The sequence below is a fragment of the Platalea leucorodia genome, assembly GCF_965183815.1.
Source record: "Platalea leucorodia genome assembly, chromosome: 1".
Taxonomy (NCBI): Eukaryota; Metazoa; Chordata; class Aves; order Pelecaniformes; family Threskiornithidae; genus Platalea; species Platalea leucorodia.
This window is the reverse complement of record NC_138823.1, coordinates 56431694-56456297: the sequence shown is the minus strand read 5'-3', so window position 1 is coordinate 56456297 and position 24604 is coordinate 56431694. Positions and strand designations below refer to the sequence as shown.

At 43.3% G+C, this 24604-nt stretch overlaps 1 protein-coding gene across 2 annotated transcripts in view; it reads right to left on the bottom strand.

Moving 5' to 3' along the window:
* MTCL1 (microtubule crosslinking factor 1) overlaps positions 1-24604 on the bottom strand; it is a 110811-nt gene that overhangs the window by 53866 nt on the left and 32341 nt on the right. The window lies entirely within an intron of this gene.

Below are 24604 nucleotides of genomic sequence, written 5' to 3'. Positions count from 1 at the left end.
TAACACTATTAGTTAATCTATGCTAGCAAATGTACTGAGGAGCCCAGATAAAGACCAGGTATTCTCCAGGTATTTCTGAATTTACTTTATAAATCACATTTGATTGGGTTTGCAAATCTTTATATCCCTTTATAAGCAGTTTTTTCAAGACATGGAAATGATGTCACCACCACCACTTGGTTTTCAGAAGCCTCTTAGCACCCAAATGGAAAAAGACAGTTTTCCTGAGAAGCAGGGGGTGGAACACCGTCAGGACGTTACCAGTGTTTGCACTGACTTGTGTCTCAGGACCAAGTTCAAACCAGTGTGAGCTGGGTCTATTTAGAAAGGGCATAAATTTGACTTTTGTAGGTTGAAGTACCAGAGGGGAACGATAGATATTAGGCAAAAAAAGCAGGAACTAGAAACTGCAGAGTCATTTGAATTCAAAGCAGGACGTATTTGTCTGTGCCCAGAGCCTGAAGGCCAATACTCCCCAGCAATCATCCTGACATTGTGGCCTCTTTTATTTATTATTTCTGTTTAGATTTGCTCTGCAGGGGACAATTTCCAGATGGGGCAAAGCCCCGGCCTGTGCAATGGAGCAGTGTGCCTGGACCAGGACCAGCACCAGCTCCCACGTCCGACGCGCTAAATCCTGGTCTCTGTAATCCAGACTAACCCAGCGCTGCAAACCATGAGCCCAGTGAAGAGGAAGGGAAAGGAGGGAGAGGCATCCTGTTAATTAGCTAAGTCCAGTCTCGTGCCCAGCCGTCAGCTGGCAGAAAACGCGATGTGAGCTTGGGGACAGGCGCACACACCCCATCCTAACCAAAAGCTTTCTGTGGCTTTGTGGTTTCTGACTGTTAAGCTATGCAGCTACTGCAAATTATAATTATTGCACGCTAAGACAAATCTCTCCTTCTGCTCTTTGTTATACAGTTAAGTAGTTAAAACCCATTCATACGCGGCACCATATGCCCAAGACATACTACAGTTTATTTTTTGCTAATCTGCTCTCTACTTTAATCCAGTGATTTCCTATAACTAATGAAGCTGAGTAAGAGAAATGGAGTTTTTTTTTGGATACTGAAACAGTTTAATGAAAAAAGATTTTAAACACTAAAAACATCATATGAAAACCTGTTACACAAGCTTAGCCAGGATAAACAGTTACTGTTTTCTCTTTTTTTTTTTTTTTCAAATGTGGTGTTATTCTGGAAACAGATATGGAACTGAAAGCAGTCACCAGTCAGCAGCATCATGCTGCAGCATGCAAGATGGGTCACTATGGTTGAAGAGATATGGGGCATAGCCCTGGCCCTCACACTCACTGCTTTTCCATGTGACTTCAAGCAAGAGTAGCTTGAGCAAGAGGAGGTTCTCTGGCTACTGCATTTAATTCATAAATTCTTAGAGTCAGGGATGAATCCACCAATTTCTGTAGAGGCCTCAATGCATGACTGTAGCAAACAGCTACCAAGCATGCTAGAAATGCAAAACGTGTCAAATCCTATAAAACCTCTTGGTCTTACCTTTAAGCAAAAGGTTACACTTAGACACATCCAACTTGAGAAGCTAGGGCATATAAACACATGGGCTACACTGTGCAAGAGAAAGTAATAAAGCCTTTGCTCTGTTGTACAGGATAATACTTGGAAAGTAAGGGGAAGGAAATTAAAATTTAGGTAGGAGACACGGATAACACACTGAGAAACAGACAGGTAGCGATCTGGCTTTGGAACCTGTAAGCTCCACTCCTCACTGAAAAAACGGATTTCACAGATCCAGACTAACAAGTTTGTAAGGTATTGCCCTAGACGGGGCCTCTCTTCAAGCACTTTCACACTGTCCTGTTTGGATTTGTGTAAGAACAAGCTTCTGATCAGTGCTTGGCTGGGAGAGTGCTTGGTATTTCCATAACACTGAGACTCAACCTTAGGCTGAGTCTGTCCTCGGTGTAAGAAAAAGAATGGGTTATTTACCTCTGGGGGCTACCAGTGGATTACAGGGAGAAACCTCCCTCCCACGTGTCAGTGGAGGACGAGAAACACAGGCATGGCAACAAGGGACTGCCTGGCCAAAATCCCCTAAGCCCTACAGGAGATCAAGGGAAGATCTCCATTTCACCACTGTGGGACCAGGCTGCACATGTGTACAAAACACCAACCAAGATAGCTGATATTTCAGTAGGACTAAGGGCAGAGAGTGCCGCTGCAAAAAGAAGTAGGTGGAAGGCGCTACAAGCTTAAATGTTTTAAAATGTAAAATGGTGCAATAAAGGAGCATTTCTCTTTGATGTACAGGAGATTGGTATCAGAAGCTGGTATGAATTAATGCTAGAAGGAACATTTCTATACTACTTTTTATACTCAAGAGACCAACCAGGGTTGGCCATCTACCAAGAAGTCTTTCAATGGTGGTTAAACAAGATTTTATTAGTCCTTTGGTTAATATAGTCTCTTAGGAAAGAGGTTACTTGCTGGACATTTTCTACCTTCACAGCTTCACTGCAGTTTGCCACCATACCTCTAGGCTACCAAGGAGAGCTAATATATGGGGGTAATAAATTGCGCAGTGTTTTAAAAGTTAAACTTCCCCAAAAATTATTGGATGTAGTGACTACAGTATTAACAGCAGGAAGAGACACAATTATTTTCATTTTCGCTAGGAGCCTAGCATGGACAGGAAGAGATAATTTTGTCTTTTGGTGAATTCCATTTTTAACAGGTCCGAGAAGAGTCCTGCAAACTGAGCAGTGAGAGTGAGACTACCCACGTGGGGAACAGCAAGCAGCAGTCAATGCACTGGAATTAAAGGCTGAGCAAGACATGCAAATAAAATTTGAGTTAAGAGCAATCATACATGTAAACACATAGTATGTCCCAAGTTTTCATACTGAGGCAAGTGCTGAGTAGGATGAGAACAGATCTGCAAACAGGAGGCAGTAGAGAAGGACTTGGAAAATAAGAAGGGAGAACCAAGAGTCCTGAAGAGCTGCCAGCCTGTCACTTTATTCACTGCTATTAAGAGGAGCAAGTCATTTTGGGTGCAGTCTGGCATCTGCAGGCAAGCGTGGGCTTGCTATCATATGCGCATCAAACTGAACCTGCAAAATCAAGTAGTCAGCCATTGAAGTGATAACGTCTGCAACCTAAAAACAGAGAGGCTGGCTTGGAAAGTCCGGCCCCAAAGGCAATTTCTATCACTGTGATGTGTGAAGAATTATGCACAAGCATCACTGGGGCTTATGAGCTGTATAAATAATGTTTCGTGCACAACAATGGCTTCCTTCCGATTGCTTTGAAATGGATAATCACAATTTTCATTTGCATTCATTAGAAAATACTGCCTGTGAAAGATCTGACAGTACTTTTAAAAAAAAAATATGCATGAGTGACCAAATCCACTTGCACTAAATACAGCACTAGGTGAAGCAGACTGCTTTCAGATTACTGGTATCTAGAAGTCTAATAGTTTCAGAGTTGCACATTGGCATTTCATAATAACAGCTAACTTCTTGCTAGCTGTTGAGACCCCTCATGTTCAAGAATGAACAAAACATCCAGGGAGACATAATCTCTGCCCCACAGTACGTGACTCATTGGGAGATCTTGCCAATGGACCCACTCTTTCATAGCAGTTACTCTCCAAGAAACACCAGTGACTTAAATGAAGGTAATTCTGCTTGGCATGAATGTGCATCAGAAGAAAACCAGATCCACTTGTAACAGATGGTTAGAAGGTAGATTTATCCCCAAGTGATGTAAATGAGCATTCGTTAACTGCATTGCTAATCATGGCTCAGGAATGCCTCACTGCAAGCATTTTCCAGGCACTGTGCAGGACCGCATGGCAAGATTATAGCAGAGGATGAAAAAAGCAGAGGATCTCCGTGGTCCTTCTCCGGCAAGCCCCCTCCACACAAATCCAGCTCCACTGGTCACTGCAGGCAGTTTCCCTCTCAACTTTTTGCAGCTTTGGCTTTGCCAGACCCTGACATTGAGGGGGTGCGTGATTCCCCTTCATCTCACTGCTTCAGAGCTACCCCCGCTTGCCCAGTCTCGTAGATAAAAAAAACCCCTTTGTGCAGAGCTCTGTCACTCTCAAACCACTAATGAATAAACTCTTCTAACAAATGCAGCACTGAAAGAACATGACCAGGACCTGTTTCTTTAGGAGGGGCAGCTTTCAGCTATCACACTGCAGCTTTCTGAAATCTCCCTCCCGGTACTGTTACCTGCCCATTTGGTGAAAAGGAAGCATTTCCCATTTCTGTAGCAACATCCCTTTTTTTAATGGTAGGACAGGATGGCTTTCCATTCTTTCTTAAGGCCTGAAGTGTCTTTAAATTCCAAGTATCCAACTGAAGTTTTGCTTTGCTGCTGTTCCATGCTTCTGTATTACAACAGCTGCACAGTGAAAGTACAGGGGCAGCTTTTTGCATGTGGACTCTTGTACTTATCTATAGGATGGTTAATGCAACTGGAAAATACAATGAAATTCTAATTGCTTTTCAATTGCTGTAGGCCCTTGAAAAAGATATCTCACCAAGCCCTGATAAAGCTGGGTTTGACGCAAGTGATCTATATCTGCATTCATTCCCATGTGTGTTTCATTTACTAGAAACCTCTAAATACTGCGATATTCATCATTCACATGACCTAGCAAAGCAAGCCATGTCTGAAATATCATAAGCATTACAGTTCAGGATAAAAGCCATCCCTTGAGTAAAAAAGCAGCAAAGCACAATAGCTTTCAGCACCGGCTTAAATTTTCCTAACGCTGCATTACTCTATTGTGCTAAGCTTATGAATAGGGGCTTTGGAGGAGCCTCTTTCTTTCTCCTCTTACTGCTAACACACGTTGTCTCTCACAGCTTCCCAGTGCCCTTTGTGTGTAGACTGATACTACCGTGATATGAGCTGGCTCGGTGTTCACAAATAATTTGGTGTGATAGGTCTGGGAGCGTGCTGCGGGGAGGGAAGCAGCAGGGTTGCACCCGCTGCCTGAAGCCCTGGAAGGTGAGATGGCAGCTCTCAGGCGGATGGGAGACAGCTGGGCCAGCTCTGCGTTCAGCTCACAACACACCATTTCACTTAATATTTGGTCAGTGGAGGCTGACAAGAGGACCTGAAACCAATATAATCATGTTTACTAATATGATAATTAGTTAATAATCATTATAGTAATAACTATATAGCCCAGTGATGTAATAATTGTTATTAATATAATAAACGAAATCCTGCAACAGACAGCTGAGGTCTAACTGGTGTATCACTGTCTTATGCAGTGCTTCTGCCCAAACACTTTTCTTAATAACTTTTTAAATTAATTAAAATGTATTTTAAAAGTCCCTGTCTGTCCTATTTTGTTAAGACATAAAATATCCAAATTACATCACGTGTCACAATATATAAAGAAAATTATAACATGGCGAGACCAGACTTTCTTCTTTTTTTTTTTTTTTTGTCCTATTTCAGGTGAAGAAAACCAGGAAGAAGCCAGGCAGATCGCTGCAGACAGCGCTGCTTCTCCCCCTCCTGCTACACCAGTGCTGCGATGCTGACGTGCCGGGAGCACACACGTCCCTCCAACCCTTGTCACCCCTCCGTTTGTGCAGGGCGAGTTCCCCACGCTGTGCCCGTCCCTTAACCCCCCCATCGCAGGGACACTCGCTGACCCTCCGCCGTGCCACCACCTCGCTCCCAGCCCCTGCGCCAGAGGAGGAAACCACAGCCCCACATCCCTCGCAGGAGCGGCAGCAGCACCGACCGGCAGCAGGGGGTTGCTGCCAGGCCTCTGCTTCTCCATCTCCCACCATATTACACCCAACCCATAATGCCCATGGTAATGGTAAAGCTGGGACCGACCGCCCTCCCCTCCCCGCTGGCGCAGGAGGCAGGAGCAGCACCCCAAATTCCCCTACACCAGCTGAGCCGCAGTCATCGAGCACCAGCCCGCTCCTGGTCCCCACAATGGTCCGTGAGCCACATCAGCTTGCACCCTTTTTGGAAAGAGCTCGTTCAAGAGCCGGGCCTAATCCAAGTGGTAGGTGCTGCTCTGACACTGCCTGAGTCCTGTAATTACCTCGTTAGTGTTATATCCTAGCAGACAGCCCGTGAAAAATGCGCCGGGCACTATATACACACAGAAACAGACCTGTCCTGAAACGGCTTGCCAGCAGGAGTAGTACTTGTCCTTGGCCACAAAACCCTACGTAATGATATACGTCTGGTGCCTGTAGCCCAGGACACGCTTCAGGCATGCCAAGGGAGAAATGGTGTCCGGCCCTGCGGCCAACGGTGCCAGCCGGGACTCTCTTCTCTGCCTCTCTCGACCAAAAAGGGGTGGCAAAACTCCCAGAGAAGACGAAATAACTTGTATGACTTTTTTAAGCCTTTTTTTTGCTCTTGTGACAACTCTTACTGCATCAGTCTGGGCAAACTAGACAACTGCTAGAGAAAGCAAACACTTGGAAACAGCCCCTGACATACCTGTTTGCCCATCCGCCACCCACGCCGCGCTGCTCGGCATTGCCACATCACCCAACACTGAATGCGGACTGCCTGAAAACGGAGGTGAACGGCCCTCCCCTCCTCTTCTCCCTGAAAAAAGTGCTTTAAACCCCAGATCTTTTCTGAGGGACTGCAGCTGCCATGTCACAGGCCTTTCATCTGGGGGCTGCTGACGGCGCTGGCTTTACAAAATTGGACCGTAGGCCAGGTAGTGCTCAGAGAGGGGATTACGAGTTTACGTTGCCGAAGGAAGACAATATGAGAGCATTTACTGCTGATCAATGCACATGCACCCTGGCATTTCCTGTAGCACAGGAGATCTATTATCGACAGAAACGTTTTTGTTGTTTTTTTTTCACAAGAAGACAAAGCAGGCAGTATATGCAGAGGGATAGATACCTGCTCTCCAATTGCAGAGGTAGAGCCTGCTCATTCTCTGCCACCAAGAGCATTTAGAAAGCAATGCTACATAGCTGGTGGTCCCAGTATCAGGACACCCTTCAGCGCACTGGAGAAGCAAACTGGAGAGTTCGACAGTGATGTGGCGAAGCAGAGAGCCGTGATTCGGACAGCGCTGCTAAAGGAGAGGAGGGGAGCTGGGTGAAGCCCCAAGCTCCCAGTAGGTCAGGAGGCTACTGCAGCAACTTACTGCACTGGGAAAGGGAAAAAACACATGGCTCTGAAACCTCTGCAGTGTTCAAGGCATAGGTGTAAAGCGCAAATCTCATAGAAGGTAAAAAAAATTATATACATATATATACATATATATATATATTTTGGAAGTCTTTTTGCAGAGAAAGATATTCAGAGCTGCACAACATCTGCACTTTCCACACTAATAGATCAACAGCTACAGAATTGTTTTTCGCATTGGGGATGGAAAGAAAAATTTTCCTTGAGCAGACAAGTACAAGTACAAGCATATTCAATCTCCTCTGGATTAGAGCAACTTGCTGTTTCCATAAAGTATTAAATGAAATTCTAAAGAAGCAGAGAGATTAAAGGCCAACTGCGATGATCCCCAGCAAACATGTCCCAGATAGTCTGTGTAATCCTCAGTTGCACATCTATTATTTCACAATTTTAAGGACACTGCACTCTGACAAAGGGGTTTATGAAAATAAGAGCAAAAGGATGGCAAATTCACACTTCTGTAGCTGGTGACATTTTTGAACCTCATACAGCTGCTACCTGTGACACACTTTCCCATACATCATTCAATGCACACAACCATTTACCAACAGGTAATGGGTCACCCCCAAGACATCCATATTCAGCAAGCCATGGGAGTCACAGTTCAAACACAAATGAAGTTAGTCCTGCTACAACGAACAAGGCCATCAATTATAGGAATGAAATTCAAGCCAGAGCATAGCACTTGTAATTAAGAAACGGTGGAGCCTGGGCCAGGTCAGGCACAGGTGACGAGAAGGGGACGCAGCTCTTGCGAATACACCAGCCCGCTGGTGAGCTGTAGCACATGATGCTCCGCGAGCAGCGGTGTGATGTCCACCCACTCTCCCAACACAATCTGTGGGGCAATAGTAACCCTCATGGGAGAAATGTGCCAGGCTACCTACAAGCCCAATTGCGGCTGGAAATGGCTAGGAGGGAAAGAAATTGTTAGGAGAGAGTAGAATTGCAAAAGCCACATTTCCGTAGTAAAACCAGTCTATAAAGATGTGTCAGCAGCAACCCTGTAAATACCAAATGAAAAACTACGTGATGGATATAGCTCCGCAAAGATGCACTTGGAAAGGAGTAAGACAAGCCCAAGTGGGAACACAGTGCTTTAAACACTAAAATTCAAAATGGACAGAAAAATTATAAAGGCAGCCAAGGACATCAACAGCAAATTATTCTGGTGTGAAGCATATTTCTGAGAATACCTTGATCTGGGTGGGTATTTGGGTTATCCTTAGCCATTTTGTCTGCTTATGGGGCTGGGCTGTGATTGCCTGGGAACCCGTTCCCATTGCTTGTGGGGAGCTGGGGTGACTCTGTAGGTGTGCAGGGGCTGCGCTCTCCTGTGCTGTCATTGCTTTGAAGCCTAAAGGAGCTGCCTCAGATCCTTGCTGGTTTTGTGGTCCCTGCCTCTGGATACAGAGAGATGCTCCAGCCCCGAAGACCAAAGCACAAAATGAAAGGCATATTGTGCATTACTGGGTCTTACGTGGGAAAGAGAGACCTGGAAGAGGGTCTTCATGCTCTTAGACCTCTGAGAGCAGCTCCTAGGGAGATGGGTGAAAGCATGGGGTGAGATAACGCATCTTGGTCTGCTCTATAGCTCCTGGGAAGGACAGATGGCTTTTCCATCCCTCACCACAGGAGCTGACCACCCCGAGCTTCCCCGCTACAGTGGCTCAGTGCTTCAGGGTGCTGATTTCTTGGGAGCCGACAGTGCTCAGCACCTGCCCAAAGGAGGAATTTGTGGCTTCAACTTTGTTGGTATTCACCCCTCTCTATACACATCCTATTCGGGGCCTAACTGCTGCACTTCGCTTGGATACAGATTTGCTTATGAAACACAATGTTTTATTTGTTTTTCCAAAACAGAATAGAAGAGAGAAAGAGGATGACACATTTATATTCCCTTAAAACAGCAAAAGGATGAGTTCCACCAATCCAGACCACTCCAATAGCAATAACCCAAGGCAAAAATCTTTATTCAAGCAATGTATTGATTTTAGGATACAAGACTAAGGTACGTGGATCATCACCGCCTACATTAAGTTGTTATATGAATTAAACATTACAATAATGGATTAGGACATCTTTGCTTGGACACACACTCTTTTTTCCTCACTGTATATTATTCCTGCATTTTTGTTCAGTCTAATTCATAACTTCCAACTCCTCTTGACAATTTAGACTATGCTTAAGTACTCCTGATAGGGAAGGATCTCTCATATCTGAGAACTTATCCTGCTGTCCTCCTCTCTGCCTCTCTTGCTAATACCTAACCAAGCACAAGAATCATAGAACCATAGAATCATTTAGATTGGAAAAGACCTTTAAGATCATCAAGTCCAACCGTTAACCTAACACTGCCAAGCCCACCAATAAACCATGTCCCTAAGCACCAGGTCTACCCGTCTTTTAAATACCTCCAGGGGTGCGGACCCAACCACTTCCCTGGGCAGCCTCTTCCAATGCCTGACTACCCTTTCGGTGAAGTTTTTCCTAATATCCAATCTAAACCTCTCCTGGTGCAACTTGAGGCCATTTCCTCTTGTCCTATCGCTTGGTACTTCGGAAAGGAGACCAACACCCACCTCGCTACAACCTCCTTTCAGGGAGTTGTAGGTAGTTGTAGAAGCCTAAAATGGCAATACGGATCATATTTAGAAAAAAATACAATCATTATGCTCAATAACACCCCTTGCTTCCATTCCCCTGTGTGGGATGAGCTGCAGGCACACAGCTGGGGCTGGTTTTCAGGAGCTGCTTCTGCATAAGAAACCTTGTACCCTCCAGTCACTGCAGCCATGACCAGGCTTGAGCTGAGGCAAGCAGGAAGGGGCTGTGTCTGCACTGCATTAGGCTGCTTGGGAAACTTCTCTTCTACCATTTCCTGACCTTCTGAGTGACTGAATTTGTAACCCTAGACATGTTGTACATAGTATTTTTATTATGATAGTTATTATGATAACAAATGAAGACTGACAGCACGTGGGTTTGACAGCTTTCTCTCAAAGGCTATAAAATGATGCCCTTTTTCTCCGTACTTTTACACACTTGCTGTAAAACATATATCTAGAGAATATATACTGTTCATCAATGAAGTGGAAAAATCCCTCTCTGACTATCTGGCTTGCACTGCTGCACAGATTCAATCTCAAATACAGAATGAAATACGAAAAAGGCGAGCAGCACTGTCGACTTGACAAGTCTCTGAAAGCTGATGCCAGTTGTTGTGTCCTCGGTTGTCACCAAGCACTAAAACACATAAATTACAGGGAAGATCTTACTGATCCCATTTGCACAGATTGTTGATGTTGCTGCCTAGTAAAAGAGGTGTCTGAAGATGATTTGAGAATCAGCTTCTGAAAAATCATTTTTAGAGAGTAACTCCAAAGTCTTTCTAATCTCTGGGTACTTCTCATGCTGAAGTACATCAGAGCAGGAACATCCTCATATGTTTTGTATTTGATTTGCCTACTCCAAAGAACCTCTTCATATGTGGAAAGCTTTGCAAAGCACTCGGGAAGAGCAAAGCAGCAATAGCATGCTCCTGCTGGGGACTGCAGGCTGGGAAAATATTCTGGGGAAGTACCTTTTTATTATACTTCTTGACCAAAAAGAAAAGGAGGTACTTTTTTTACTATAAATCAGCGTATGAAGTACAGGGATTTAAGCATATACAAATGGCTAAATACCAGATACCACTGTGGAGTATAATTCTGTGCCAAAATCACACCAATCTCCACTTTTTAATGATTTTTTCAAAAAAATCTCCTCACATTTTCATTAACTTCAGTGAGGCCTGGACTAGGGCCTCAGGCAGTGTAAGGCTTTCTTTGTCTTCTCTGAAATGCAAGTTCGTAGGAGACTGGACAGCATACAGGGATTGGTGCAGAGAGGTGTTTAATGGTCACTAATCCACGACTACTGTTCTGCTGTGATTAAAAGTAAGGCAGCAGGGATGATCAGGTCACATCCTGAAGCCATACTGAGTCTGACAGGCGAGAATACAAATCTAGGATTATTTTGCGAAGCCTGAAGAAACAGCCAGTGCAGATTTGTTAGGGGACTTGGTAAAGCCTTGCCTCTTCTCTCTGACTAGCAAAGCAAAACAAAAAGGGGAAAGGAAAAGGAAAGAACCTCAAACTATCTAGCTAAATATTCTTTCTTTACCACTGGTCAGGACAAGAGTTCCCAAAAGGCTGTTACTCTCCTGGCAATAACAAAATGGAAATGTCTGAGCCACATTGGTGGATGAGCTTTTGACCTGAAACAGGGCAACTAACAGCAGAATAGGCTTTATTCCAGCCTGGGTGCAGAAGATTAATGACTATGAGTAATACGTATGCATTAGAGTGAATAATGACAGCCCAGTGGAAGGGCTGCCAGAGACCCGCAATTTTTTAAGATCATTATTTCTCAGATGACAGAAACTATTACAATGAGGAAATTCATGCACTTTTCATTTTTCTAATTAAAACACGAAAACTGTTTCTCTCTACCGCTTAATTCATTGCTCGCTCTTTCTTTCTGCCTCCTCAGCCACCTGCAAAAAGCAGCTCCTCACAGGTAAACTGCTTCTTAGCTGAGGTCCCACCCTATCTCAAAGGGTGCTGCGGTGTCAATGCTTAAAGTAAGGGCATGAATAGCTGCCTTAAGGATTCCCACAGCAAAATAACTGCAGAATTCGAATTCCCAGTCGTCCTAAAGCAGGCGTGCTGTGGTTGCTACCCGGGTACACGCTCTGCCCATTGACCGATAAAGAAGGGGAATCAAACTGCTTATGGGACTGATCTTCCAATGCTGCTGCTGATTAGCAATGAAAAATTCATGTGATCACAGGTTTTATGGAGGATCTTGACAAAATATGCATTTCTGCTCTGCTCTTAGAAATCTCAGTGTGTTTTTTTTTTCTGTTTGTCTGAGAAGCCTGAAGTCCCCAGACCCTTTTGGCAGCTATTTTCTAAGATCCTGGCAGTCTTGACACCTAAAACATTGGGAGGTAGTGAATAAAACCACAGGCAATTAGCAGCCGGTCTCAACCAAGACATCACTTCCAACCCTTGCTTTTCCTTTCCTCGCTGCTTTACCTTGCCAGGCTCCCAGGAGCCCTGAAGGGAGCTCTGAAGCAGGCTCTGGATAAACAGAAACAGAGAAGCACTCGCTTTTTCTCTCAATAAATCTCTAAAGCGTGGCAAAGCCCCAGTCTCCCTCTCCAGACACTGTTTCCCCCTCACCTTTTGCAGTGTTTTGCCTCTAAATGCAAAGCAGGAGATGCACTGCAATTGTCCTTACAACCGAAGGAGCCTTTACACACGTGTATATTGAAGGGTATTTTTGAGAGAGAGCCTTGTGGTGTGCATTTGGCACAAGTTACTACACACAGCGCATGACGGGGAGGTCGGACCCCACATGCTGGGATGGGCGAGCAAGGAGTGAAAGCCCTCAGAGATGCCCAGCATCTCTTTAAAAAAGAACAAAAAAAATTTGCAGCGTACACAAGTACCCTGAAACATATTGACTGTTCAACACTTGCATATCTGCTAATTCACTAAAGGGACATAAAGTTATAAAAACTCTAAAATGAAAAAGGAGTTTGGTGAAACTTAGAAACCTTCACCCCATGTGCTCATGTGCTCTCTCACACAGATGTGCACATACACACGAGCACGCACCTTTGCATACTATTTCTCCATCAGCCAGCACCGTCGCAGCCAGGCACGCCAGCGCTATCCCTCTCCCATGTACACACGTGTCCCCGTGCTACTTGGCTCACCAGTGCCAATGCCAGAAAAGCTCTTCCTGGCCACCCCAAATGCCCCGAACGACACCCAGTTTCCTAATCTGGCTTTGTTATTTTCTCTTTATTTTGCATATAACTGAAATATGAATTTCCAACGTGTTTTCATTTACATGGGAAAACTGGAGAAAGCTGTTTGTGCCCCAGAAGGAGACAAAGAAACTTGAAGCAAAAGTAGATCTAGAGTTAAGCAAAATAAAACTCTAATTGAGGTAATTATTTTTAACGACTTGGAACCGAAACTCATTTGGATGACTCCTCTTCAGACTTTGCCTATTCATTTCCCTAACTGTCAACATAAAAATGGCAGGTTTTAGCCAAATAGTCTACCCTTATAACAAAAACTAAACTGAAAGCTTCTTGCAACCTTAAATTCTAAGAGGGATAAATTATCAATTTTATTAGAAGGCATATACTTATCTGAAATCTCCTCCCACTTTCAGATAATAAAACTACTCACACTTTGGGAACAGCAAATCATTGATTCTGACTGGTGCTTAAAGAGATACTTCTTTTTTTTTAACCTTGCTTTAAGCCACTGGGCTCCTGTACAGCATTATGTATGCTCTGTATCACTTGTTGCTATGATTCCAGCAGTGACTTGCAGATACTGCAAGATGAAATAAATGGCTCTACGTTCCTTCCAAATGATTCAGCAGGGATTCTCTTTACAAATAAGATTTTTTGAACACCATTCAGCTCTACTGAAACATAAAATAAAAAAATTCTCTACTCCCAAATAAGACAAAAATAATAATAAAAAAGTAAAAGACCCCCAAGCCACAACCAAAATTCAATAACCATTTTTATTTCTACAGAGCAAAGTGGCTCTATAGTATTCGCAGCTATTTAGGCTCCAAAGTTGCGCCGCACGTACTGATGGGAGTGGTTCATTATTAGTCATGCAAGGCATCCCACTGACCTCACTTCAGTACGAACTGCAGAATCACAGCCCTATTATGGGCAGGCCCAATATTTATGCACACTTGTCAAGATTTCACACGGCTCCTCTGAATGACATGCTCTCCTCTGGCCCTGCTTTTCTTCTCTTTAGGCACTTCTTTCTCTCCTCTGCCCTCTAACTTCTATGTGGCTTTTCATAATAAATGTGAACTTAACCAGCAAGCCTCTCTGCAAACTCACATGTAGGATTGTACAGTTCTCACAAGGAATGCTAGACATGTTCATTAAGACCCGGGGCTGAAATATTCAGTCACACAATAAACTTGCAATGGACGGAGGCTCGCTGGCCAACGCTCAAGAGCTGAGCCCAGGGTAAGGGCTGAGGACATGGAAGAGACTTTTAAAACTTTGCAATTACTGTCTGCAAATAGTCTGCTGAAAATACTCCAGGCTACCAGCTGATTGTACTTCTACTAGATGTTTTAAAAAGAAGCTTTGACAAGATTTCCTCTCAACCAACTGCTCTTCTTCACAAAATTTTCTGGAAATAGTATTCTTCATAGAAGCCAGGGAATTCTGATTTTCCTAAGAATAATAATGCTTTAATACCAAAAGCGTTGGAGATTGAAGCAATGCCAGGTGTCCCTGCCTGCTGCGTGGAGGGAGCGATGTCCCCACCGCTGCCGTTGCATTAACACATTCCCAGTGCAGAACGGCACTTCTGGATATATTTCACAGAAAGAAACTACACGGGGTCTAATGTGGTAATAATCTGCAGAAGCAGTATTTTCCTTTTGGCTGGATTTTAACAATGAATGCAAATGCATATAGGCTTTTATAGTCTGAATGTTTCTATTCAAATCTTTTGATTCAAAAGCCTTTTTTTCTCAACCACTGATCATGAAAATAGAACGTAAAAACCAACCAGTCCTTTTCTGAATCAATATTCTGGGTACAATGGTGCAATAATGTCACCTAAGGCGTTACAGTTTTTAACATCATCGCTAGCTCTTACATTTTTACTTGGCTATTTCAGTCTTTTTAAAATGAAAACACAATAACCTCAATGTAGAAAATCCTGCAGTTTTGAAGTGTTTCTTAGGATACTAGCTTGGTAGTATGCTGTCAGATGGCTGCTCCCAGATTAGAGATAGGTTGGTATTTTCAGCTCTTCTGGCAATTTTTAAATTTTGCTATTTTGTTTCGTTATGATCCTACTGTTGCTTCCCTATCTGTCAGTGTGTCACCACAGAGAGATTAGCTGAAATTTCAGACTCTCTTTGTCCTCTCCCACATGATGCATTAGCTGCACATTGCAGTACCCCAAACAAAAAGGTTAACTGGCAACAAAGTGGCCCTGCGCCCACACGGCTGATGCAAATTTCTCCAAACCATCAGTTTTAAACCTCATTATTCTTGGATGTTTGTGCATACGTGCCTGGATCTTTGCACGTAGTTGTAAAAAGTTACTAAATGAAGAAAAGAAATATTGATTTTTCTCTTCTTTCCTACGATTGGATATTTATGATGCAAACAACTCCTAAAATATGTAGACTTTCTTGCAGAGCTTTGAAGAGGCTGCACAGTCAGCAGAGTCCGAAAGTTCAGCTGCAAAGGTCAGGCAGACACATAGAAAAAGGAAGAAAAATGTCCTGAGACTACTCCCACTTCAGAGCAGAACAAGCAGATTATTCTGCAAGAGAAGTCACGATTTTGATTTCTCTGCAGCTCTATTTCTACCCTACACAGACAACTGAAGCAGCAGATGCAAGCAAGGATGTGGTAAAGAAGAATGCTGAGTTCTAGCTTAATACCAATTTTTGTATCACCTAATTTCTGGACTTCAGTTTGCTCACGTATGTACCTCACAGGATTGTTGCAAGGATTAAATCTCTGCAAGGATTAATCTTTAAATCTGGGTTTTGAAAAGATCTCCATATTACATGTAGAATAACAGCTATAGTTAAGGTCACTTGATTACTCTCCAGGCAATAGAAATTAAAAGATCAGCTGATAGCTATTGTGTAATTATCTTACATTGCATTTAGAAAAACTCTCTCTATTATCCTGGGATAAAATCTGTGCATAATTTGGCATAACTTAAAAAGCAGACAGGTATTGCAAATAGATACACCTCAGATGATTTCACAGTTACACAAATAGCAGTCATAATTTATTCTTCGATTCCCTTTGATGTTCCCCCACATTGAAAACACATATGTCATTTCACATTATGGCAGCTATCCTGGAAATGAGCCAAATTCAGCATTGGTGTTAATAGGTGCAGCCTGGTATAAGCCAGCCACGATACAGCTGCTGCCAACAGAGATGAAGTTGGTTCAAAGCTCTGTCAAACCATGAATGTGCCAATTTTATACCTTTATGGCCAGTGTGCGCAGTTTTGCTCCCCTATGTAATTCTATACTGCTGTCTTCTTAAACATGAAGCATTAAATCAAAAAGAAGAGAAAAAGTAAAAACTGCAGTATAGATAAGAAGTTCCCCACAAAACACAATGGCCAGGTTTAGAGCTCTGAGGAGCTACTTCTCAGCTGCGGTCCTGCAGTCAGAGCTGTTCAGATCTCCCTGTTGTAAGCTCTGACAAAAGACAAGGACCTTCAAAAGAGAAATGCGTTGAGTTCAGTAGAAGAGGCTGCTGCTGGTATGAAGACTGATGCAGGGAAACAGGCATGCCATCGGGGGGACAGGAGCATGTTACCCTCAGGAACCCTGTGCATCCCTGGTGACCTCCACTTCTGGACATGAGACCACAACGGCTGTTTTGGGGGAGGAATTTTTTTCAAGTTGCTTCTATCAGTTGCTACCAGTGGCTTCACAAGAGCTTGCAGGGCCTGAATCCCAGTGGAACAGGCTGCAAGGGTAAGGACACCCCCCCCCAAAATGGTCCTTCCCTTCATCTGCAAATGGATACACAGGGAAGGTCTAGCTCAGGAAAGAAAAGGACTGTGGTGTGGAAACCTACATTAGGGAAGATCCCAAGAAGAGACTAGTTGTAAGGTCAACCTAGTGATAAAAGCAACAGCAACCAGAGACTTGTGGAAGTAGCAAGAGTGGCATGACAGCAGTGAGAGCTATCTGGCAGTAAGAGACAATAAACACTTAAATCAGATTTATACTTGGAAGTAACACTCTGACCAAAAATTAATGAGGCTACTCTAAAGTCCGCCCCAGCTGCTGCTGATTTAGTCCATAACTAAACCTGCTCTTCCATGTCCAACCAGTTTTTCCAAGCCACTTCTGAAAAAGTGAGAGAGCATGTTATTCAATCACATCATTTGGTAGGGAAATGCTCAGTCCCTGCTCTCTGCAAACGCCTGTAACATCTCCACATCACAAGAATAGCAAAACGCTCTTCCCTCTTATCTGTGGACCAAAGTCTGACATCAGTCTCACGCTAGCCCGGGCCCTGGAAGCTCTCACTGGATTCCCAGGGGTTTTCCGCCCGAGAGATGACTGATTAATCCCCACCCATCTAACAGAAGGACGCCAGCGCACTCTGTGCTCCCCTGAATACTGTGCAATCACAGGATTCAATTTAAAGTTCCTAAAGACCAGCAATTGGCTCCTCAGACACTGATCTACCGAACAGTAGGGTGCTCAGATACAGAATAAAGGAAAAGCAGGAGAGGGCATTTCAGGAGTCTATCGCTAATGAGCAAACCATCTGTCTGTCTTCTTTGTGAAAACTGGCTATTTATTCTGACATTTCCTTTTCCCCAAACAGTTTTTCTGCTGATGACCTTATTATTTTAAAGTAATGTAATCTAATTTTAATGCTAGTACTTGTCAAACTTTTTTTAAAAAGCAATAAAGATAACTGTAGCTTTCTTAGCAAATGGAAAAATAAAAATGTACCATGCCCATGAGATAGAAAAGGTGCAAGCTATCCAAGCTCTGAAGTCCCACCACAAACAAGCCTAGCTGGTGATAATTACACTCATTATTAAGAAAGAAAACCATGGCCACAGCTGTGAAATGAGTGACCAATACTGAATTCTTCATATGGGATCATTCTTCCATCACAAATGAAAAAAGACACTGAATACAAATTAGAAAAAACAAAGGAAAGTCTCACTGTCGGCAAAAGCTTATCATAAACACATAAACTGGGATGGACTCTCCCTGGTCTGCCTTACCCAATTTACATCTCTCAAAGGAACGGGTCCATTTCAGGACAGCAGACTGTCCTTGAATGCCTGTAAATGCGAACACCATTTTAGCAGAAATGTAAGAAGAGGGTACAGAGACTAATCAAGTTGTTCATCCATCTTCCAGTATCACGTATCTGCTGCAGACACCACCAGCTGCTTCAGAGAAAGGCGGAAGAAGCCTGACGGTAAGTTAACAGGGATAGTCTGCCCAGCCAAGAAGCTTCCTCCTTATTCTTACCAGCTATAGACTAGTTTCAGACCACAAATATGAAGTTTTGTGGCCCTTTCAGGACTTTCCTTCAGAATTTTTTTTGCCTATTTTCAAGCAGTGCCATTACAATCCTAAATCTGAGCAGCTAGGCAATGCCTATGCACTTCTAGCAAGAATATTCTAAAATGTAAAAAAACAGAGGATACAGAATTGAAAGACTACAGATGAAGTCTGAGTACACGTGAGTGGTTATTTTTGGATCCACGCTCCCTTTGATTTGTTGTCTCACATCAGCAACCATGGGCCAACTCAGACCTAAGAAGTGAAGTCAGGGAAGGCTGTTTCTTTGGATGGGAAGGTAGAACTTGATAGTATTTCTCCAACCACCTTCTGATATTCATTTTAATCTCAGCTGAGCCTGTATTTCTTTGTGCATGGTTTTATGCCAGGTAGTAAATGAAGAACACTGCATTTGGACTCACATTTGGACTTTGGTGAGGCAAGCATTTACTCCAAATGAACACATTGCTAAGGAGCTTTGTCAGCAGCGACATTTTCTGATGCTTAAACTGATGTTCAGTCTGCCAGACTTATGGAGTGAAAGGAGAGATTTATGGAGAAAGGGCTGACATCCTGCTGCCATGAAGGTCTCACAAGAACATACAGCTCATAACTACATGTGGCCCCTCTTTGTTCAGCCTGATGCCTTCCCCATCAGCCTTTGAGATGTCTGTGACATGCAACAAAAAGAGGCGTAATGAGCCTTGATCTAGTACTAACCTAACATATTTGGCATGCAAACAAGCTGTCAGGGATCAACAGCAGCACTAAATAGCATCAAAATGTACAAATCAAGGTGGTACAAGAGCTACATCTCCTTTAATAACCTATGTTTAATGAACACAGTCCCACATACCAGAAAGCTGGATCAGATCCCTGTATTAAGAGGAAGAAGCTGGTCAGCCCTGGTTTGTATAGTGTGCTACCTAGTGTGCTAAACAGTGTGCTAAAGCACTGCATAAAGTCAACAGTAACCAAAATTTTTCTTTGATTAAGCAACAGAAGACACCCAAACAGGAACTGCTAAGAGCAACCAAACTGGCACAAACTTCTCTTCCGAAGGTGAATAAAGCTTAAGTGACTCTTGCTCATCTGGTGGTTTATCTAAAGCACCTTGAGTATGTCCACGTGTCTCTAAAGAAACTGTGGACAACTGCTCCAAGCAAAGCTGCTTCACTAAAAGGGGACCTCAAAAAACATTAGCATTCATCTGTTCCTCATTACTCCAACCGAATACTAAGTCTGAACAGATCTGGAAAAATGTACTTCCTACACAGACATTTTTTCCTCATTATTGTCTGTCTAAGTACTGAAAACACAGCTGAAGGCGTGACCAGCTGCAATACTGGAAGCTACAAATACGTTACTTATGCAGTAGCGATGCTGGAATAACCAGAGCATGGTGCTACACTTTTTCCAAACGGAGGAGTTTCAAGAGCGAACTGATAGAGCAGATTTTCCTGTTCCTCTAAGAAAAGTGAGTACTCAGGGGCATGTGTTCATCAAACGACAGGACATATGTTTCTGGTTTTACAATCTAGTGAAGAGAATAAAGGCCTAAAACCTCCACAATAACCCAGAGGATGTCTCAGCAGCTCTATTCTAAGTTGTTCCTTCTGGGAACACTAAACAGTGTGACAATTTAATTTTTTTTCATTAAATGATGAGCCCAAGCAGTATTGATGGCAATGTGACCTGGGAGGGAGAAGGACTCAGGATAGCCTAGTTACCCACTGGCATCCACCACCAGATTGCTAATTTTATTTGGTCTGAGAGTGACTGACCCAGGAATACCAAGGCTATTGTTATAAAAAAGCTACACCTCAAAAAATGGAAAAAATTAAAGAACAAAAAATGAGGGTGTAAGGTTATCTGACTAAAGGCTTTATCACAATAAGCATAAAGACCTGGAGAGGATCAGAGGAATGACGATAGGTGGAGGGAGCCAAGTAACCTAATCAGTGAAATCAGAGCACGACGAGTGCTCCATCAATGGAGAAGATAGATTAAGCTGTTGTCCCTGGAGTGAAACCCACGAAGAGCTGAGGGGAAGAAACTTTCTTCCTGGACTGCCATGCAAAATATGGGGGTTACTGCCTAAAGGGACATAGGGCTCATTGTGGGATGCAGGGGGGAGCAAATTTGGGGATGGTGTAAAACTTATCCAGTTGGCAGTTCATCACTTTAGAGAAGATGAAATACCATATATTGCAGATCCACCTGCTTAAAGTGGGCAGAAAAATAAGTTTAAGGAGAGAGATGGTGCCACTAGACAACCCGTACATTTATTTTCTTTTTCTACTTGGCATTGGTTATGTGTCTCCATGGGTGTACCCACAAAGTCATAAAGTGCACTATGGCTGTATGTTCTACATGCCCAACATCTGCATATTTTATTCATAGGGCTGAATAAGACAGCATAGATACTTTTACTTATCCATTACAATCTTTAATAGCTGTGTTCAATTTCACTTAAGCATCTAATTTTGACATTAATGGGCTGCAGTCAGGCTCACCTGTTCTGTGCTCACACTGAGCAAAAGACCTCATCATATGTTTCCAGGAATGAAAATTCACTCAAAGAAAAAGGACTGAGGCCACTACTGCATACGACGAATGGGAATCACATGCCTGTTTCCAAAACTGGAAATCCCAATCTGAAGTTTCTGTTGTTCTGGACAGGAACCCAGCACAATCCCCTAAAATTACCTCAAGTTATGAACGCCGGCTTACGGAGGGACTGTGAATCGGTAATTGTTCCAGTGGGTTGAGAAGATATGCAACTTCAAAGGACTAATTGAATCCCTCTTCACATAATTCACCAATATGGTCAGAACATGAGGAATCACAAGGACTTTACCCATTCTGGCCCAAATTTAAGCTTTCAATACAGAGCACCAGTGTGAATGAAGACATAACCTAAGGAGCTTTCTCTACTTCTCTGTACAGCGACTAAGTAACGGTGAGTTACCCCGATTACTCCTCAGAGGCATCCCTGCTATCAAAAGGTGCCCTAAGACTGGCCATTAGCAGCACAGACGCCCCTCAACAGCAACATGGCAGGAGTACAATTCACTGGCCATATGCAGAACTGCAGCTACAACTTCAGACCACTCAGTTCCAATTTCAGACCACCCTCGTTTTTAAGCACGGTATCCACATAAGAAATACAAAGCATCAATGATCAAGAGAAGTAGATTTAAAATAACAGAGCTGACGTACCAAGATATGATCACACCTTGGTGAACCCCTGTCTCAAGTAGCTGAGAGACTTCTGGAGGCAAGTGAGAGTCTATGCCAATCAGGAGCATATAGTAGGTCTTTCCATCCAAGTGAGTGTGATGTCTCATGGCATGTAAGGAAGGGCGGCACCGTGACCCTCACACCATGTTACTCAGCTGGAGGAAGCAAATCACACCTTCTGCTTTCACAAACGCTGTACATGCTTCCGACTTGGATTTGTTTGTTTCTGCTCTTCTGGGACAAGGGCCTCCCTGAGTTAGCCGCGAATTTTGGAAACAGCACAACAAGTTATCTAAACTGCAGCTGCCGATCTTAACGTATTTGATATACGCACAACTTTCTGGAAAACAGCTGGAACAACCCCTACCAGAACGTAAAAAGTAACTGAATCAAAGACAGAAAACAGGGTTTTTTTAGATCTCATTGCCACTGTGCAGGAGGTCAGCATGAAACTTCTTGGTTTACAGAGGTACTTCATCATTGCTAAATTAAGAAAGAGAGTCTCTTGGGGAGAACAATGCTGCAGCCACGTTACAGGAGAAAATTGGAAGAGAGAGACTGCAAATCTTGCTCGCCTTTTCACAGTTGGCAATGTATTCCCTTGACTTACGCATATGTAGGAGACCTGCCCACAGTCTTAGTCTATGCAGGAGCTTTGAGTAAGACTTTATTACAATCTCTTTCAGTGTGTACCCATAAACAAGTTTGTCTTCTTGGAATAAATCTTCTTTTACATTATATTTATGTTCCACTGCATGTCTCAGGAAAATATTAGAGGGTTTATCATTGCTAAAATTTCAGATATACTACAGCCAGTGGTTTAGAAAATTATTTGTTAGCTGTTAAAACAGTTAATGTAAGCCTCACTTTTAAACTCTAGAGTCTTTATGACAGAGGACCTGTCTTCTGCCTTTTCTGTGATAATTCTGTGATAATATCTGTGGGATATTTTGGGGCCACATAAAGCGACAATCATACCCTCACAATCAAGGTAGCGAAACCTAGCATTTTATAATGGTCTCTCTGATAGAAAAAGTGTTCCAGAAAAATTTGGGCATACCTATCTCTAACTGGAAGTTTTATTTATAATCAAAAAGTATTTCTACCTTGCCAGATCTTGATTTCATCCCTTTCTACTTTTAAACAGGTTTTCACTTTAAATCATACTTTCACAGGAACAAATGGCTTCAAGTTGAATTCTCTTTATTCTTTGCTTTCACCCTTCCCTTACAAAAAAAACCACCATGGAAATAATGCAAATACTGTCCTCCTTGCTATAGGTCAGCACCAGAAAAATCTGAAAGCGTTAACTTTTTATATAATACTCCTTCTGTCTGCTACATACATTAACATTTACGATGGAAAATGTTGAAGACCTCCCACCTCCAGTTGTTCAAGAATATCTTGTTTAGCATCCACTGCATACTATAACAGATTTGCTGGAATACACATCTCTGCATCGTCAGATGAATACTCTGTGTGTTTGCAAAGGTCTAAGGGATGGGCATGCCAGAAAGCAAAGTTTGTTAACAGCTCCAGACAGTTCTCACTGGAGTTTTTGTGTGCCTGTAATACACATGTCGATATTCACCTAGAGAAGACCACACGTAATTTCTCTGCAGAGCTAAAACCTGTGCAGTGGGTCAAAAGAGCCTTGGGGTTGGTATCAGTAATTCCCTGCTATTCCATGTCCTTGAATACTGGCTCAAAGGAATAGCCTCCAAGGAAGTTCAAACTTTCAGTTTTTCTGCCTTTTTCAGCTTTTCGGTACAGACCTCCCCATATCACCTTTTCCATCTACCACTTGAATTCCTGTTGAACACAAAGAGCATGAGTCAGGAGTAGACATATGAAGCATACCAAATTCCTGAAGAAGAACAAAATCACATCTCACTGCTAACCTAATGAATAACGTTCTTTGCAAGTCAGTGATTAATCCCCCTTTGTCTGACTTGATTCAAAGAGAAGGGTGTGATACTTCCTTCTCAGGTAGCCTTCAATTCCCAGATCCTCCATGCCATCGCCTACTCTTTCACATGTGCAAGGACTTCTAAATCAATCCTACCTACAAAGAGGGCTGTAAGACTCATTTCAAGACTGTCCTTGTTTCCAAGCTCCCAGCTAGTGTGGAGAAAAGTGGTTCCTGCCTGGGCCTGGGGCCATTTTGGATGCAAACAGCAACGCTGCTCCATTTTCCTGTGTGACAGATGCGGGGCGAGGGAAGGAACCCGGTGCTGCCATTGAGCAGCCTTCTCCTAATGGAGCAATCCTTCAGGGAGGGCAGCATTAGGAGAAGGACACGTTGGATGCCACCTTTGCAGGGATGGGTGCATGGCTGCTTCCCAGGGCTGCTGCACGGGTTGGGTTTGGCTCCAGCTCCAGGGGTGGCTTTGAGCCACAAGGTGACTCCCTGTTCCCAGGGATCTATCACACTGCAGCCCCGGCCCTGCCAGCACCAACTCACCAGGCCTGTGGTCTCACACAGGCACCATCCCAGTGAGCATGGGAGAGCCACTCCAGCACCCAGTGGGAGCAGGAGTGTGTGTCCACGCACGGAGAGGTGGGCAAGTAGGTCACTCGCCTCTCCTGCATGCTAGCAGGATGATATAAGTGTACACCCACAAATGAAGTGACCATAAAGGGAGCCCACGTTTCAAAGGCACAGCTTCTTTGACGATGCAGCACTCTTTAAAACTGTAGTAAAATACATTTAAATTATTAAAATTAAATTATTAAATTATTTAAATTAACCACGGCCATTAAAATGACAGGTGATCCAAGGGACCAACCGATGAAGTTACCTATTTCTGGGGTGAGGAGAGGAATAAGTCAGGCAAGGTGAGTTTGCTGTGAAGGTCTGCCTGGAGATCAGCAGTTTGTGGGAAGCAGTTAAGCACTGCTTTATTTACTGAACTCAGACAAAAATCTTTTAGTCCTACCTGCCCATCAGTTCTAGCCTACAGAAGATATGGAAAACCACTACTGGTCCCTTCCCCACGTGACTCAAAACACTATGAAATTCAGCATAATAATTA